Source organism: Dipodomys merriami, unplaced genomic scaffold (assembly GCF_024711535.1).
Source record: "Dipodomys merriami isolate MVZ:Mamm:240054 unplaced genomic scaffold, mDipMer1.0.p SCAF_5, whole genome shotgun sequence".
Classification (NCBI taxonomy): domain Eukaryota; kingdom Metazoa; phylum Chordata; class Mammalia; order Rodentia; family Heteromyidae; genus Dipodomys; species Dipodomys merriami.
In genome coordinates, this window is record NW_027206068.1 from 28,967,855 (window position 1) to 28,982,259 (window position 14,405).

Below are 14,405 nucleotides of genomic sequence, written 5' to 3' on the forward strand. Positions count from 1 at the left end.
GAGCTGAGGGACAGCACCCAAGCCCAGAGTTCAAGCCCCATGACCTAAAAAAAAAAAAAAGGCTCAGCTTTCTAAGTATTTCCACTTAGGAACATGTTATTTTTATATTACTCTTTGTTGGGTAATAATTTTTCAGCCACTGAGCTGAAATAAGGCTTAGTTAAAAGGGCTTCCTGCCACTTTACCTAACAGTATGTTTTCACCCTTTACCTTTTGCTTCTCATCACTACCTGCCACTTTCTGTTTGTTTCTAAGCCAATTGATCATCTCTCCCATGTGGACTCTGAGTATCATGAGGGTAAAGATCTTGTCCATGTTGGGTGCTATAGCCTTAGCCACAAAACAGTGCTGGTACCCAGTAGGAGCAAAATGTATGTGTGTGTGTGTGTGTGTGTGTGTGTGTGCGCGCGCGTGCGCGTGTGTGTGTGTGTGCGTGTGTGTGTGTGTGTGTGTGTAAACAAAGAACAGAAAGTCTTCATATTTTGCAAAACTCAGACTAACATTAATTTATTGGAATTGCAGAAGGTGTTACTGTTAACACCTTAGGTTTTTGTTTTGGTTTGCTTCTCACTTCAAGAGTCAAGAGACCCCCTAACTTGTCTGCAAAGGATGGCAACTGAAAGTGGACAGGGCGTACATTCTGCTGGAAGACTGAACCTCAGCCAAGGCCATCTGGGCGTCACACAAGTCATGGCTCAATAGAAAATATATAATTCTTATATTCACTGCTAGCTATAGTCATCCTAAACAAAACTGCTAAATTCAGTTATTCATCCATTCAACAGGTTGTGAGCTTTCTCATGGGACTAATTTTTAGTGTTGGGGATACAGGTCAATGAGTATATTTCCATCCTCAAGAGCTCACAGCTCATCAGCCTCATGGCTATGGGAATAGATAGCAAACAAATGAATACACAAGCAGATTTAAAATTGCTATTTTAAAAAGTGCAGTGAAGGAAAAGAGGGCATATGGAAGGCAATAAGAGAAACTGTCATTTATTGGGGACATTTTAGGACAGGTCTTCTAAAATCAGAGTCTGAAGGGATATTTTTGCAAGTGCCTTATTGAGCAAGTGGGTACAAGAACTTTGAAGGGAATGAGTGTGATATGATTGGGCAAAGCTGTGGCTTCAGAAGAAAACTCTAAATGCAGCTGGATCCCTCCATAAATTTTGGAGCGTGAATTACAGGTCAGGAGTTTGTCCCACTCACAAGGTAGAGGATTGAACTGTTTTCCCTATCTATTGATGACTGGCTCCGGTGACCTTCTGAGAATAACCTTCCAGGCATCTTTCCAAAAGGCAGTTACCATGGTGGAAAGGCTATACTTTATAGATGCACCTGTAAACAGTAAGCAGCAGCCCTAAGGTTGGATTACTAGCTGGACATACATGACACAAATAGCAGTCAATGGAATCTCTACCGAGTGTGTGCAAAGGATTCTCTGGAGAAATGATGCCAAGATGACACCTGAAAGATGAGTATGAATCAGGCAAAGAAAAGGTTCTTCTTTAGAACACAATAAAGCAAAATCCAAGAACCAACACTTGCAAAGACTTTAAGATAAACAAAAAATCAGCAGAGCTAGAAAAATGTGAGGTAGAGAAAAATGGGTCAAAAACATTTGGTGGAAGATCCAAAACACTTTAAATATTATCTAAAGAACATTAAGAACACATTGAAAGGTACTTTGTTGGTTTATTTAGTTAGTTTGGGGACAGAGTCTCACTATCTATCTTAGGCTAGCCTGGAATTCATGATCCTCCTCCCACAACTTCTCCGTTCTGGGATTGTAAAATCACACTATCTATTGAATGGGAATTACATAAAATCCTTTCAGTATTTTCATGTTATGGTGGGTTAGTCAGATAGGAGTTAGAAGAGGGAAAGGAATGGTTTACATTAGGGTAGAATGGAGATTTAATGAAAAAGATAAACTTAGGATATGTTTAGATATGAAATTAATAAGGTTTGGTAATGAATGGCCTGTGATGAGGACAATTTGTATTTTCAGCAGGGCATAGGAGATAAAGGGAAGAATTTTTATTTCTATTATTTCCTCTCCAACACACAGGATTAGAGCCTGGTGTTACCGGTGGATTTTTTTCCCTTGTCTGTCCCTGGTAGTTGGTAGGGCACATTGAAAGATACTGATAATAAAACAAGGCAAAAAACCCAGCTACTTCTAGCCAATCTTCTAGCTATCAAAGTTTATATTAGTTTGGTACCACTACAAATGAGCAGAAAATTAGGTCAGGAATCTATGCTTGGTCCTAGGCTCACAGGTTCACAATGCTGCAATCAATATGTCAGCTGGGCTGGGGTTCATCTAAGGCTTCAGTCCTCTTTCAGGTTCATTTGATTATTGGAAGAATTCATTCCCTTGCAGCTGCAGAACTCTCAGAGGCTTGCAAAACTAGTTCTGCAAAATAAAGTGATGTTTTTAGTATTTGGGAAGAAAACTAATTCTGTAAAACTAGCTTGGGAATCTTTCCTTGTAGACCTTCACTCCAACAGCTTATCTGACTAGGTACAACACAGGATAATCTCCTGATTATTAACTTAAAGTAAATGATTATGGGCTGTATAAACATTAAAAAAAAACCTTCACCTTTGCAGCCTTCATCTTTGTGAGCTCATCACAAGAATTTGATTCCATGGGAAATGTCTTAAAGGTCATCAGGTTCATTTTTTAAAAATCTGCTTTTCATGGCACCAGTGGTTCACACCTGTAATCCTAGCTATTCAGAACACTGAGATCTGAAGATATGGTTTGAAGCTAGCCTTGGCTAGAAAGACTGTAAAAATCTTACCTCCAGTTATCTACTAAAAAAAAGCAGTAAGTGGGGGTATGGCTCAAGTGGTAGAGCACTAGCCTTGAGCACAAGAGCTCTGGGACAGCACCCATTCAAAAAAAATCTGCCTATCACAAACTGAAAACTATAAAAGATAAACAATATAAAAGTTTGATGAATTTGTGAAAAATGTCTTTACTATGAAATTTATGCTTCTGGGTTACAGTTTTCTACACAGATATAGTGATATCAGCCAGGGAAGGAAAGAAGAGATGTACCTAATTGATCCAGGCAGATTGTTAATCAACGTGTATTTCACTAATTTTTTTCTCTCATTGAATTAGTGACTTGGAAAGTCACCATTCCCACACTGTCTGGATCTCCCATTCTTTTCTCAGATACTTAACATGGGAGCTGTTAAAAATCAGGTCAAGATATTTCTGTGAGAACCTAACAACCATATCTCAAGAAAAACTTCTTGGCACTGAGGTGATTTGGTATTTCTAAGAATTTTAAATTGAGGTATTTATCAAGTTTTCTCCAGAGTAAGTTAAGATCTGAATTCTGTCCCCATCTGCATTAGTCAACTGTCTATCAATAGAATACTAGACTTTTTTTTTTTTTTTAGCAAAAGGAGCTCAGGGAGAGTGCCCAGGCCTTGAGTTCAAGCCTCAGGTCTGGCCAAAAAAAAGAAGACAATACTAGTCTGAGTTTTCTGTGGAAAACATATGTTGACTTGCTTTGAATAAGGGAGTTTTACACACACACACACACACACACACACACACACACACACACACACACACACACACACGTTCTGCTTTACTTAATTATACTTGGTTCCTAGTTAATAGGCACAAGTTAGAAACATGGGAAGTGTGAAGTTGCTGTATAAAGTGCTTCACGGTTTCTTTTGTTTCTGTCCTCAAGGACAAGCCCTCTACTCTATAAGCATATACATGCACTGAGACTCGTCGACACTCACTCAAACCCAGCCATTCAGAACATAGAAAAGTATACATGAAGGACTTTCACAATGGACCTATGGGACCCTGGGCCACATTCCCAGGGATTGATTGGAACCTCAGTTCCCATGGTTATTATACATTCAACTCATGGCCTGCTTCCTTCTCAACACACTCTCCATTAGGAGGCAAGCCACAAAAGGGAATAAAGCCAGAGCACATCAGTGAACCCAGGCTGCATAATAGCTTGCTAGCACCACAGCCAAATGCAGAGAACTGCTCAGACTGTCACATTACACATCTCATAACACACTAATCGCTACCTCATCACCAGGGGGCCACTGCAGAAAAAGGCTGGATCAGGAAGGATTTATGAAACATGCAAAGATTTTTTTGCTCCAGTTGATTTGCAGTTTCCTTTATTACCTCATTAGTTACGGCTAGATGAACAATCCTGAAATTCTCTTCCTACTTCTATTTGTCTAAGAAGCCCTGTGACTGGTGTGTGTGTGTGTGTGTGTGTGTGTGTGTGTGTGTGTGTGTGTGTGTGTGTGTGTGTGTATGTGAGTTTATGTCTATTTACATGTGTTACTGTAATACCTAATGATCAACAAATGAAAAGCAGTATACCTTCTCTACTATTTCCTTGCTATTAAAAAAAACTTTTGTGGAAATGTAACTTCAGAGTTAAGTGGAATTGACAATTACTTATTGAGGAAACAGTAGATTGTTTTCTAAAGAGACTAGCATTTAAAATGGCCACGAGCTGTGAATCAGTGTTCAGTTTCTCTACATCCTCACCAATACTTAATTTTTTTTTCCTGTCAGTCGTAGGGCTTGAACTCGGCCTGGGTGCTGTAGCTGAGCTCTTCAGGTCAAGGCTAACACTCTACCACTTGAGCTACAGCGCCACTTCTAGTTTTCAGGTGGTTTATCGGAAATAAGAATCTCACGGACTTTTCCTGCCCATGCTGGCTTTGAACCGCGATCCTCAGAACTCAGCCTCCTGAGAAGCTAGGATTACAGGTGTGAGCCATGGGCACCTGGCACCCTCTTGATTTTTTTTAAGGCATTTCAATATCTTATGCTTCCTTAAGGTTGCAAACAGATGTTTGTAGCCTCTTAACTATCAGTTTAAAGGGCGATGGGGCATGTCAAATTCAGCCTAAGGCTAAGAAAAATGCTGATTCTCATGCCATCCCTTGTCTCACAAATGTAGACAGGTGGTTGATTGCATCCTTAATACAAACCTGAATTGATACTCTCTGCTGCACCCTGATGGCTCCAAGTCCTTCATCAAATTAGCTGGAGATCACATGCTCCTTTGTTGGAACAATGTTGTGAAAAGAGCCACATCAAGCCGGTTAATTTCAATGAAATGAGGGACCTAGTAAGAAAACTCACCAAACAGATAAAGGCTTTAGACCGTGAAAGTTATAAAAATATGGAGAGACAGGCACCAGTGGCTCATGCTTGTAATGCTAGGCTGAGACTGGAGAAACCCAGTTTTTTCCAGCCAGCCTGGGCAAGAAATTCTAAGATTCTTATCCCCAGGTAATCAGCAAGAAGCTGGTAGTGGAGCTGTGGTTCAAGTGGTAGAGTCCTGAGCAGAAAAAGCTCAGGGACAGGACCCAGGTCTTGTGTCCTAGGACCATGTGCTCTGGGACCAGAACAAGAAAAAAATGGAGAAAGAAATGAAAGAAAACACCAAAGGTAGAAACCTCCTATATTTCTGCTTTGACAGAATATTAGGTAAAGCCCAAAGATAATGTACAAATTCAGTGAGATACACAAAAGATACAAATGCTATTCTTCTTAAAGAAAACAGTCCTTAAGTCATAGAAGCTGAGGTGCAGGGAAGAATCACCCATCATCAAACTGTATCCTGTGCTCTCCAGGCCTAAGCCAGAAGCAGGCTCTGCAGGTCTCAGGCCACCTTGCCTATGCTTACCTCTGGGGTCAGAAGAGCACAGTTTGTCTGTTACATAATTGCTTTCATCTACATTTTTAACATTCTTTTCCCATAAACCTCTGCAAGCTTCCCTTCTTTTCTGCTCTCTGAACAGAGTTTCTCTTTCATCTTCTAAGCGTATGTCTTGGTGAAATACGTCCTCCATGTGGGCCAACTTTCTGAGACCCTTTTTTGAAATACTCAGAAGGGGGCTGAGAAGTAGCTCTGTGGCATCGTATTTTCCTTTTGTTTGTGCCAGGAGTGGGGCATGAGCTTAGGGTCTTGTGCTTTCTCTTGGCTTTGGTTGCTCAATGCCACTTATCATTTGAACCACATCCCCAATTCCAGTCATTTTGCAGAAGAATTGGAGATAGGAGTGTTCAAACTTTTCTGCTTGCTTTGCCTTTGAATCAGTCCTCAGATGTGTCTCTCAAGTAGCTAGATTTTCAAGTGTGAGAGAGCAGCATCTGTCTGTTCCTAGACCTATTCCATTTCCTGGAGCTCTAAAGACCGGACCCTCTTGAGTTCCTGCTTCTGGAAAGATGGTAAATTGAAAGGCTGTAGCTCAGCAGAGCCCCTGAGTTGTGAGCATACTTAGTCCCTGTTGCAGACCCTGAGGTGCCAGGAGCTGGCAATGGTGAGCAAAGGCTCCAGGCCATTGACTCCAAGCCTCGGGGCTGCAGGTACTTGCCCTTTTGTTTGAGGAAGTGTTCCTCTCAGCTTCTGGGCCTGGGGCTTATTTGAGGGAGTATGGTAACCAAAGATTGTTTGAAATAGGAGGATGATGCTGGACTGTCTGCACTTGTTGACACAGTGGGTCTGAGAACAATGGGATGCACGCATGTGACAAATATAGAAAGTATATATAGCTGAGGCTTTTGCTGGAATAAACAGAGTTGTGCCTTCAACCTTCTCTCCATCTCCATCATCAATCCCCTTGCCCCTCGGGAGCCCATTCATGCTGCAGCTGCACCACCGCTGCTCTCTGTTCCTGGTACTGGAGTTTACCATGGGATTGCACACTTACAGGCAGACTTAGAGAGCCATGTCTACCTAATAGCCTCTTTGTCCTTCTAAAAAGGACAAACATAGCTGGGTGCTGGTAATCCTTGTAACTTGTAATCCTGGCTACTCAGGAAGCTAAGATCTGAGGATATTGCTTCTGAGCCAGCCTAGTGGCAGACTTTTATCTGGAAATAACCCCCAATAAAGCCAGAAGTGGAGCCATGCTATCATAAATCACTAGCCTTTAGAAAACAAGCTCAAGAACAGTCCATAAGCCCTGAATCCAAGCTCTGGGACTTCACAAAAGAAAAAAATCAACCATAAAACAGAACAAGAGTTTGGGGCCGTATTTTTATCCTTAAGACCTCCTATTTTTGAGAAACACTGTCCATTGCTTACTGCTAATGGAGATGGAGTCAACATGTCCCTTCCTTAGTGTTTAGAACTCAGGATTTTGCACTTGCTGTGCTTAATAGGTTAACCATCTACTGCTTGATCTCCTCCTCCCTGCTGTATGATGATAATATTGAAGAAAGAACTTGTGGGCTGGTTCCCTTGGAAAGTCAATCCTCTAAGAACTCAGCCCTCAGCCCTGTAGCTAGGACTACAGGCCAAGACTAGTTGTTGCTCCATTATACTCTTCAATTAACTCCCAGTCAAACATCAGCCCTCATGGGCAAAATGAGTGAGACAAACTCAGAATACATTTGATCTTGTTACAGGAATATCAAGTTTTTAAGTTGATGAGCACCACAGGAATGACATTAGAAACCGTATCCAATGTAGGAAAACAGACAAAAAGAAAAAGAGGTGTGTGCAGTGTGTGAGCGTTGTTGGAGCCACGTGGCATCAGAGGGAAGCTTGTCTGCAGGCGTGTTGAGCATGTCTGCAAGGCGAGTCGCATGCTGATGGTTTTCTGCCTCTCCACTTGAGCTGCAGGAGGAAAGGAAACTCAGGGACTGAATTGCACAGAACGACACTTGACAAGTCACCATCCCTTCCTTCTGAAACTCTATCCCTTTACACAACTGCACAACACTCCATCTCCCCCCCCCCCAACCCCATACCCTCCTTTCTCTTAACCTCCCCACCCCACTCCCAGACAGATAACCAGTCAGAAGTGATGAGCTAAAAGGATTTCCTTGACGCATGGATAAAACACAGAGCACAGCTCAGGGCTCACCTGCTTGTTTGCAGGCCGTCCATGCTGTTCTCCACTCAGGAGGAAGCACGACCTTTGGGGCTGTCCTAACAAGGCAGCCGCAGCAGCACACTCGTTCAAAGCCATTTAAAGCATTCCTCTTGAGTCTCTTCCAGATTGTGCCTCTTCCATTTGCTGCAGGACTGGGGGCAGGAACGGCGCTGCCCTCCAGCTCTGCCTCCGTGGCCCTGGTGGACATTTCTGCTGGTGGTGATCCTGAGGGGAGCTTGTTGCTCTGCCCTGTTTCCCCTGGGCCCTTGCAGTTTGCATCAGATGCTTCTGGACCTGGGCAGCCCAGCTGAGGTCCCTCTCCCCCTGTGGGGCCCCTGTCCACATATTACATAGGATGGGGGGAGAGAATCAGCCCTGCTGCCCACCTGCCTCTCCTGCTCAGGCGCTGGGCAGGTCCATTCACTGGGGTGGCCTATGGGGAGGGGCGGTGTTATTGCTGCTGCTGCTGCTGCGGCTGCTGCTGCTGGAGCAGGGGCAGGCTTGCTGCCCTCAGTCTCCCCATCTGTGCTGGTTATGCAGGGGCTGCAGAGGAGGCAGGGGAGGCACACAGATACAGTGCCTTTCCTGCCACCCTCCTCCTGCTGCTGCTCAGCAGGGTGGCGCACAGGCGCACTGGCTCTCTTGACTTGCACGTTTACGCAGGAGGGGTGTGTAGGCCAGGGGCAAGGCGGACGCCCAGGAAGCAGGCGCTTCACCAGGCAGCTCAGGTCAAGCCCCTTTATAGGCCATGTCGCCCATGACCATAAAGTACAGCAGCACCACCAGGCTCCAAATGTCCACCTTGGGGCCCTGGTAACTCTGCTGCTTGATCATCTCGGGGGCTCAGTAGGCCAGAGTCCCGCACTCCTTGTCCAGCTGCTGCCCCGGCAGGAACAGCATACTCATGCCAAAGTCACATAATTTGGTTGTGCCCCTGCGGTCCAGCACGATGTTCTCTGCCTTGATGTCGCTCTGCGCAATGCCATTGTCATGGCAGTATTTGACCACCCTCAAGATCTGCCTGAACACAGGCCTGGCTTCCTCCTCCCCCAGCCTGTCCACCTTTTGCAGGGGGTCCAGGAGGAGTATTCCATCACGAAGTACAATGGCTCCTCTGTTTCTACCACCTCGTAGAGCTTCACGATGTTCAGGTGTTCCACAGCCTTCAAAATGTCCAATTCGGTGGTGAAAAAGAGGTTGTCATACCTGTCAAAGACTTTAACAGCCACCAGGGTGTCCGTGGGCAGGTGCTTGGCCAACTCGACGGGGGCATAGCCCCCCTCACCGATGGTCCTCAGCACCCAGCAGTGAGCCCTGAGGAGCTCCTGTCTGAGGAACTGGCCTCACGGCCCTGCCTCGACCTCGCCTCTCTACTCTGGCTAGTCATCCTACACAGCACCCTAGTGATGCTGTATTATATCATACAAAATATAATAAAATAAAATGAAATGGAATTAAATATATAATATATAATAAAGGACTAAGATATAAACAATCTATAATAACTGAGTAACAATAAAATGTAAATAAATGAATAAAATGTAACTTTTATCTAGCAAATATATAAGAAAACAAAACCTAATAAGTAAATATAGAAGGAATAAATGAATAATAATAATGAACAAAATGCCTTAATGCTAATTTAAAACAAGGAAAAGAAAAGAAAATAGAAGCAAAATTGTTAAGTCAACGGAAAAAATAAAAAGAAAACTGAAAAAAAACTAAAATAACAGTAAAAGAAAGTAAAAAAAATGAAAATTAAAGGAAATGATATATAAAGAAAATAATTACAACTAAAACAACAAACAGGAAAATAAAAAAGGCAAAACAACAAACCCAAAGTCCAAATGTCAAAGCCCAATCACAATCCAAATGACCAAACCTGAAAATCAAAGCCAAATCAACACACAAAATCCAGAAACCCAACAAACCCACCACACAACCAACCAACTGAACTCCAACCTCCCAACTACCTACAAGAGTCCATCAATCACCACCCTCTATATATAGTTAAGTAACAGTTACCTCACAATGTCCTCTATGATGTCAGAGCTGCCAAGGGCCCCGTCCATCTGAGGGTCTCCCCCTGTGATCATCCCAGTTCCTGGCCTTCAGGATGCTTCTTAGATGTGTGTGCCTGCACTGGCTTTGCCCTCAGGACCTGGGCACTGTCCCCTGGCTTTTACACTCAAAGCTGGTGCCCTTCTAGTTGGGCCACAGCCCAAATTCTATCTTCTTGGTGGTTCGTGGGAGATTATGGACTCAGGGATTTCAGTCCAGGTTGCCTTTGAATTGGCATCATTGCATGCCAGCCTCCTGCTTAGCTAAAATAACAGGCATTATTAACCTTATGCTTGCAAGACACTTTGAGTTAATCATAATGTAAGTATAGCACAAGTTTTCTTAGATGGTTATTTAGATTGATAATATTTCTCTCAATTGCAATCTAGTCAGAGTATGGTTGCTCATGTCTATAACCCTGGCTCCCTGTAGAGTTAGAATTGGGAAGACTGCAGTTTGAAGCCAGCCTGGGCAAAATAGTCCATGAGAGTTCATGGCAAGGGAAGAAGCCAGCAGCACTGCATGCCTCATCCCAGCTAAGGTGGCAAATGGACAATGGGATGGGATTCAGGCTCTGCCTGCAAGAAAAGCAAGTCCCTTTCTCAAAACTCACCAGCACCGATTTAAATGTCTGGAAGCTGGATTCAGTGTCAGAAGGTCAGTCTAAAGTTAGCTACTTCACCAAAACACAAACCTGTCCTCTTCTTCATCACCCTTTTTGTTTCTGCTTTAATAGTACCATTACCTTTATTTAGAATGACCACAGGAAGGCTACTCTGAACACATTATTTTTTCATTCAATTCAGATGAGGGTCAAACACCAGTTTGATATAACATTTAGAACATACAGGTTCATTATGAACATTTATCTACCTAGCTGACCCAAAGATGACCTTTGGGATTTCATAGAAGCTTATTATTAATTTCTTCATCAAAAACAAGGGAGGCCAGAGAGATGTAGCTGAATATATTCAGCCTTGAACAAACTAATTACCAAACCCCAAATCTTGTCAACAGTAACCTGTCCGGCATATGAGTCCAGAAATGAATGGTGACAAAACTTTCAGACATGAAGCTTGAGGAATTTAATTTACCTACTAGATCTTCCCTGAAAAAGTAGTTTTTTCATGGTCAAGTTCAACTTCCTTAGGCTTATTCCTTAGAAGGATGAAGAGAAACTCTGAAAAGATATGGTTATGGATGTTTGTACAAACTAGACCTCTTCTTTTTACATGCCAAAGGCAACTCATGCATTTCAAGTCCTTAAACAGTAGTGTATTAAGATACTCATTGCCTGTAAGTGGCAGCCTGAGACTTCAGACATAAGGATGAAACGTAGTGTCTTCACCATGTGAAACAGACCTTGAACAAGCCCCTGCAAGACCTCACCTAAAATGCTTTTTCATCCTGATTTCTACATTCCCTATGACAAAGGCAGAAGGGGTAGCTGACACTAAAAGATAAAAACACTGAGTCCAAAAACACATGACAACAGCCCTCTGTGGTCCTTCCCTGTCTCTCCAAGTCACACAAAGCCAAGGCATCTCAGAATGTCAGGTGCCTGAAAGGAACCCCTCCTGCTAGTCACATCAAGTCCAGCTGAGGTTACCTGACAACCACTTTCATGTGCAGATCATCTCCACTGTGATTAGGATGCAGTGTCTGGACTGAGAGGAGAGAGAGCCCAGGCAGAGAAAGGGCTCTGGGGAGAGGCTGTGGCTTAGTCTTTGTGGGTGCTGGTAGTCTCTAGCTCTCCTGCGTGGAACAGGGTCCTTAGGTAGAGAGAATAGGCTGCGGGGAATGGCTTGGTCCTGTGTGGGTTCTGACTGACTATAGCTCACAAGTCCTAAGTAGAGGCTTTCCTGAAAATAGACACTAGACTCTACTTTGGGGGTGGTGATTTGGTCTTTGATGGGGCCTAAGGGACTATAATTTCCCTAGTTGAGGTAGGATCTTGACTTAGAATTGACCTTAGAGGATGGTGGTGAGTTTGAGGAATGAGGCTTGGTCCTGTGACCTTCCCAGAGACTGAGGAAAGGAAGAATGCTTTGTTCCTGTGGCTTCCTATCAGGAGGTTAGACTACTGCTCAGGATGTCTTTGTCCCTGAGATTCATTCATCTGTGGAAACCCCATCATGATTGTCATAGCATCAGGAGCCAGGTCTTTGCTATACTTTACACCACCAGAGTGGGTACTCTGGGATGAAATCAGAGCACTTTTGGAGACCGAGGCAACTTCCTGGCCATGCAAGGACACCAAAGAGTTGCTGTCTCTGATCCAGAAAGCATGGCTCAGGCTTTGGCCTTGGATCTACTGCTTCTATTCTGTGAGCCATCAGTATCTGTTGGTGAAAAAACACTAAAGGGTTTTGTTATAGTGTTTGCAACGTGACCTTTTGCACTTACCCCATGTTAAAGGCATGATATCTGGCACAAAATGGCTTAGAGAAAGTCTTTTATAACATAGTATGATATATTTTGTATAGCTATCTCCAGATTCAAACTTGTCTTTAACTCTACCCCATGCACCAGCTTTTACCCGTTGCAACAATGAAAAGTACAAGTTGTTATGTCAAAAATGAACTTTACAACTTTGTTGGGGGGGGGGGCGGGGGGAGGATGGGAAGGGATGGGAAGGGGAAACAAAGGAGGAGGCTACAATGCTTGATAAGAAATGTACTCATTATCTTGCCCATGTAATTGTAACCCCCTGTACAGTATTTTCACAATAAAAAATAAATAAAAATTTTAAAAAATATAATTGGCTTTTTGTTTGTTTTTTGGTTGGTCATGGGGCTTGAATTCTGGTACTGGGTGCTGTCCCTCAGCTCTTCAGCTCAAGGCTAGCTCTCTACCACTTTAGCCACAGCACTACTTACAGTTTTCTGATGGCTTATAGGAGATAAGAGATCACAGACTTTCCTGCCTGGGCTGGCTTTGAACCATAATCCTCAGATCTCATCCTTCTGAGTAGCTGGAATTACAGGCATGAGCCACTGGCTCACCAGGCAATACCTTTTTTTTTTTTTAACCCTTATGAGTGGTATCTCATTTTGGTTTTAATTTTTATTTTCCAAAGAGTAATGATATTAACATTTTTTTCCATAGGCTTATTGACAATTGCATACCTTCTTTGTGGAAATGTCTGTTAAATCTTCAACCCATTTTAAAAATAAGGCTAGGTACTTTTTTATTATGGGGTTTCAAAAGTTGTTTGTACATTTTAGATAAAAATCATTTATTAATTACATGATTCAAATATCCTCCCAACCTGTGGTGTGCCTTCAACTCTTATCCAGGCAGTTGACAATTACGTATTAGCCTTTATTTCCTGCTTGCACACAAGCTCAAGGTCAGCAAGAAGTGAAATCTTTGGGCTTTCTCCTGTCTTCCCTGGGCATGTAAACAGCACTAGCCATACACTCAGTCATACAGATGTGTATTTCCTTTTAGGTTTCCAGGAATATGTAGAAGCTTTTCAAATCTTGACATTTCGCATGCTAGCTTTTCTTTTTAAGCTTTTTGGGTAGTCTAGTGCTTGCCTCCACTTTATACATTGCCAGAGACATCCACAAAGATAGAGAACTGCCTCTGAATCTTTTCTTTTAATTTTTAAAAATAGGATTATAAAAGTCATATACTGAGGGGTTACAGTAAAATAGATCAGGTAAAGAGTACATTTCTTTTTGGCCAGTATCACCGATTCCCTCACTCTCTTCCAGTTTTTCACTCCCAACTCTGAATGTTTTTGAGTAACACTCTCAGAATAAGGCTTAATAATTTTAGTTCTCTGGCTTTGAAGGAACTCATGCTGTCTTCTGTCCTGTTTGGATGACTGGCACTGCTATTATTTTCAGCTTGGTTTTAGAGTGTTAGGAGTGTGTATGGAGGTGTGGGGTATAGGGTACTGGGGTTTGAACTCAGAGACTCTTATCTCCAATAAACTCCCCCCCCCAAAAAAAAAAAAACTGTGGGAATGGCTCAGGAGAGCACTCAGGCACTAAATTCAAGCCCCAGGATCTGCACAAGCATGCATGCACACACACCCAGATCATAGTATTTGCCTCAAAACTTTGTTTTTAGTTTTCTTAAGGGGTCTATGGTTAAATAACCAATGTGAAGGAGTAGTGGAAAACTATGCTCAGGTGTCAGGCTTTAAGATGTAATGAGAAAAGAATTTCAGAGACCAATGTGAAAGTCTGTCTATAGGGCTCTAAGGTCTGTAAAATGTTCATCTTTCAGTAATTAGTGACCTGATCAAGAGTATGTCTGTAGAATAGGACAGGCCCAGTTCTTCCTCTCCTCACCAAGTCTGTCTCTCTCAATAAATGTTACTTTTAAGGCTAACCAATGCAACAACGATACTCACAAGACAACATGCTGGAAATGAACTTTGCAACTTGAGGATGGTGGAGGGGTCGGAGCAGTGGAAGAAA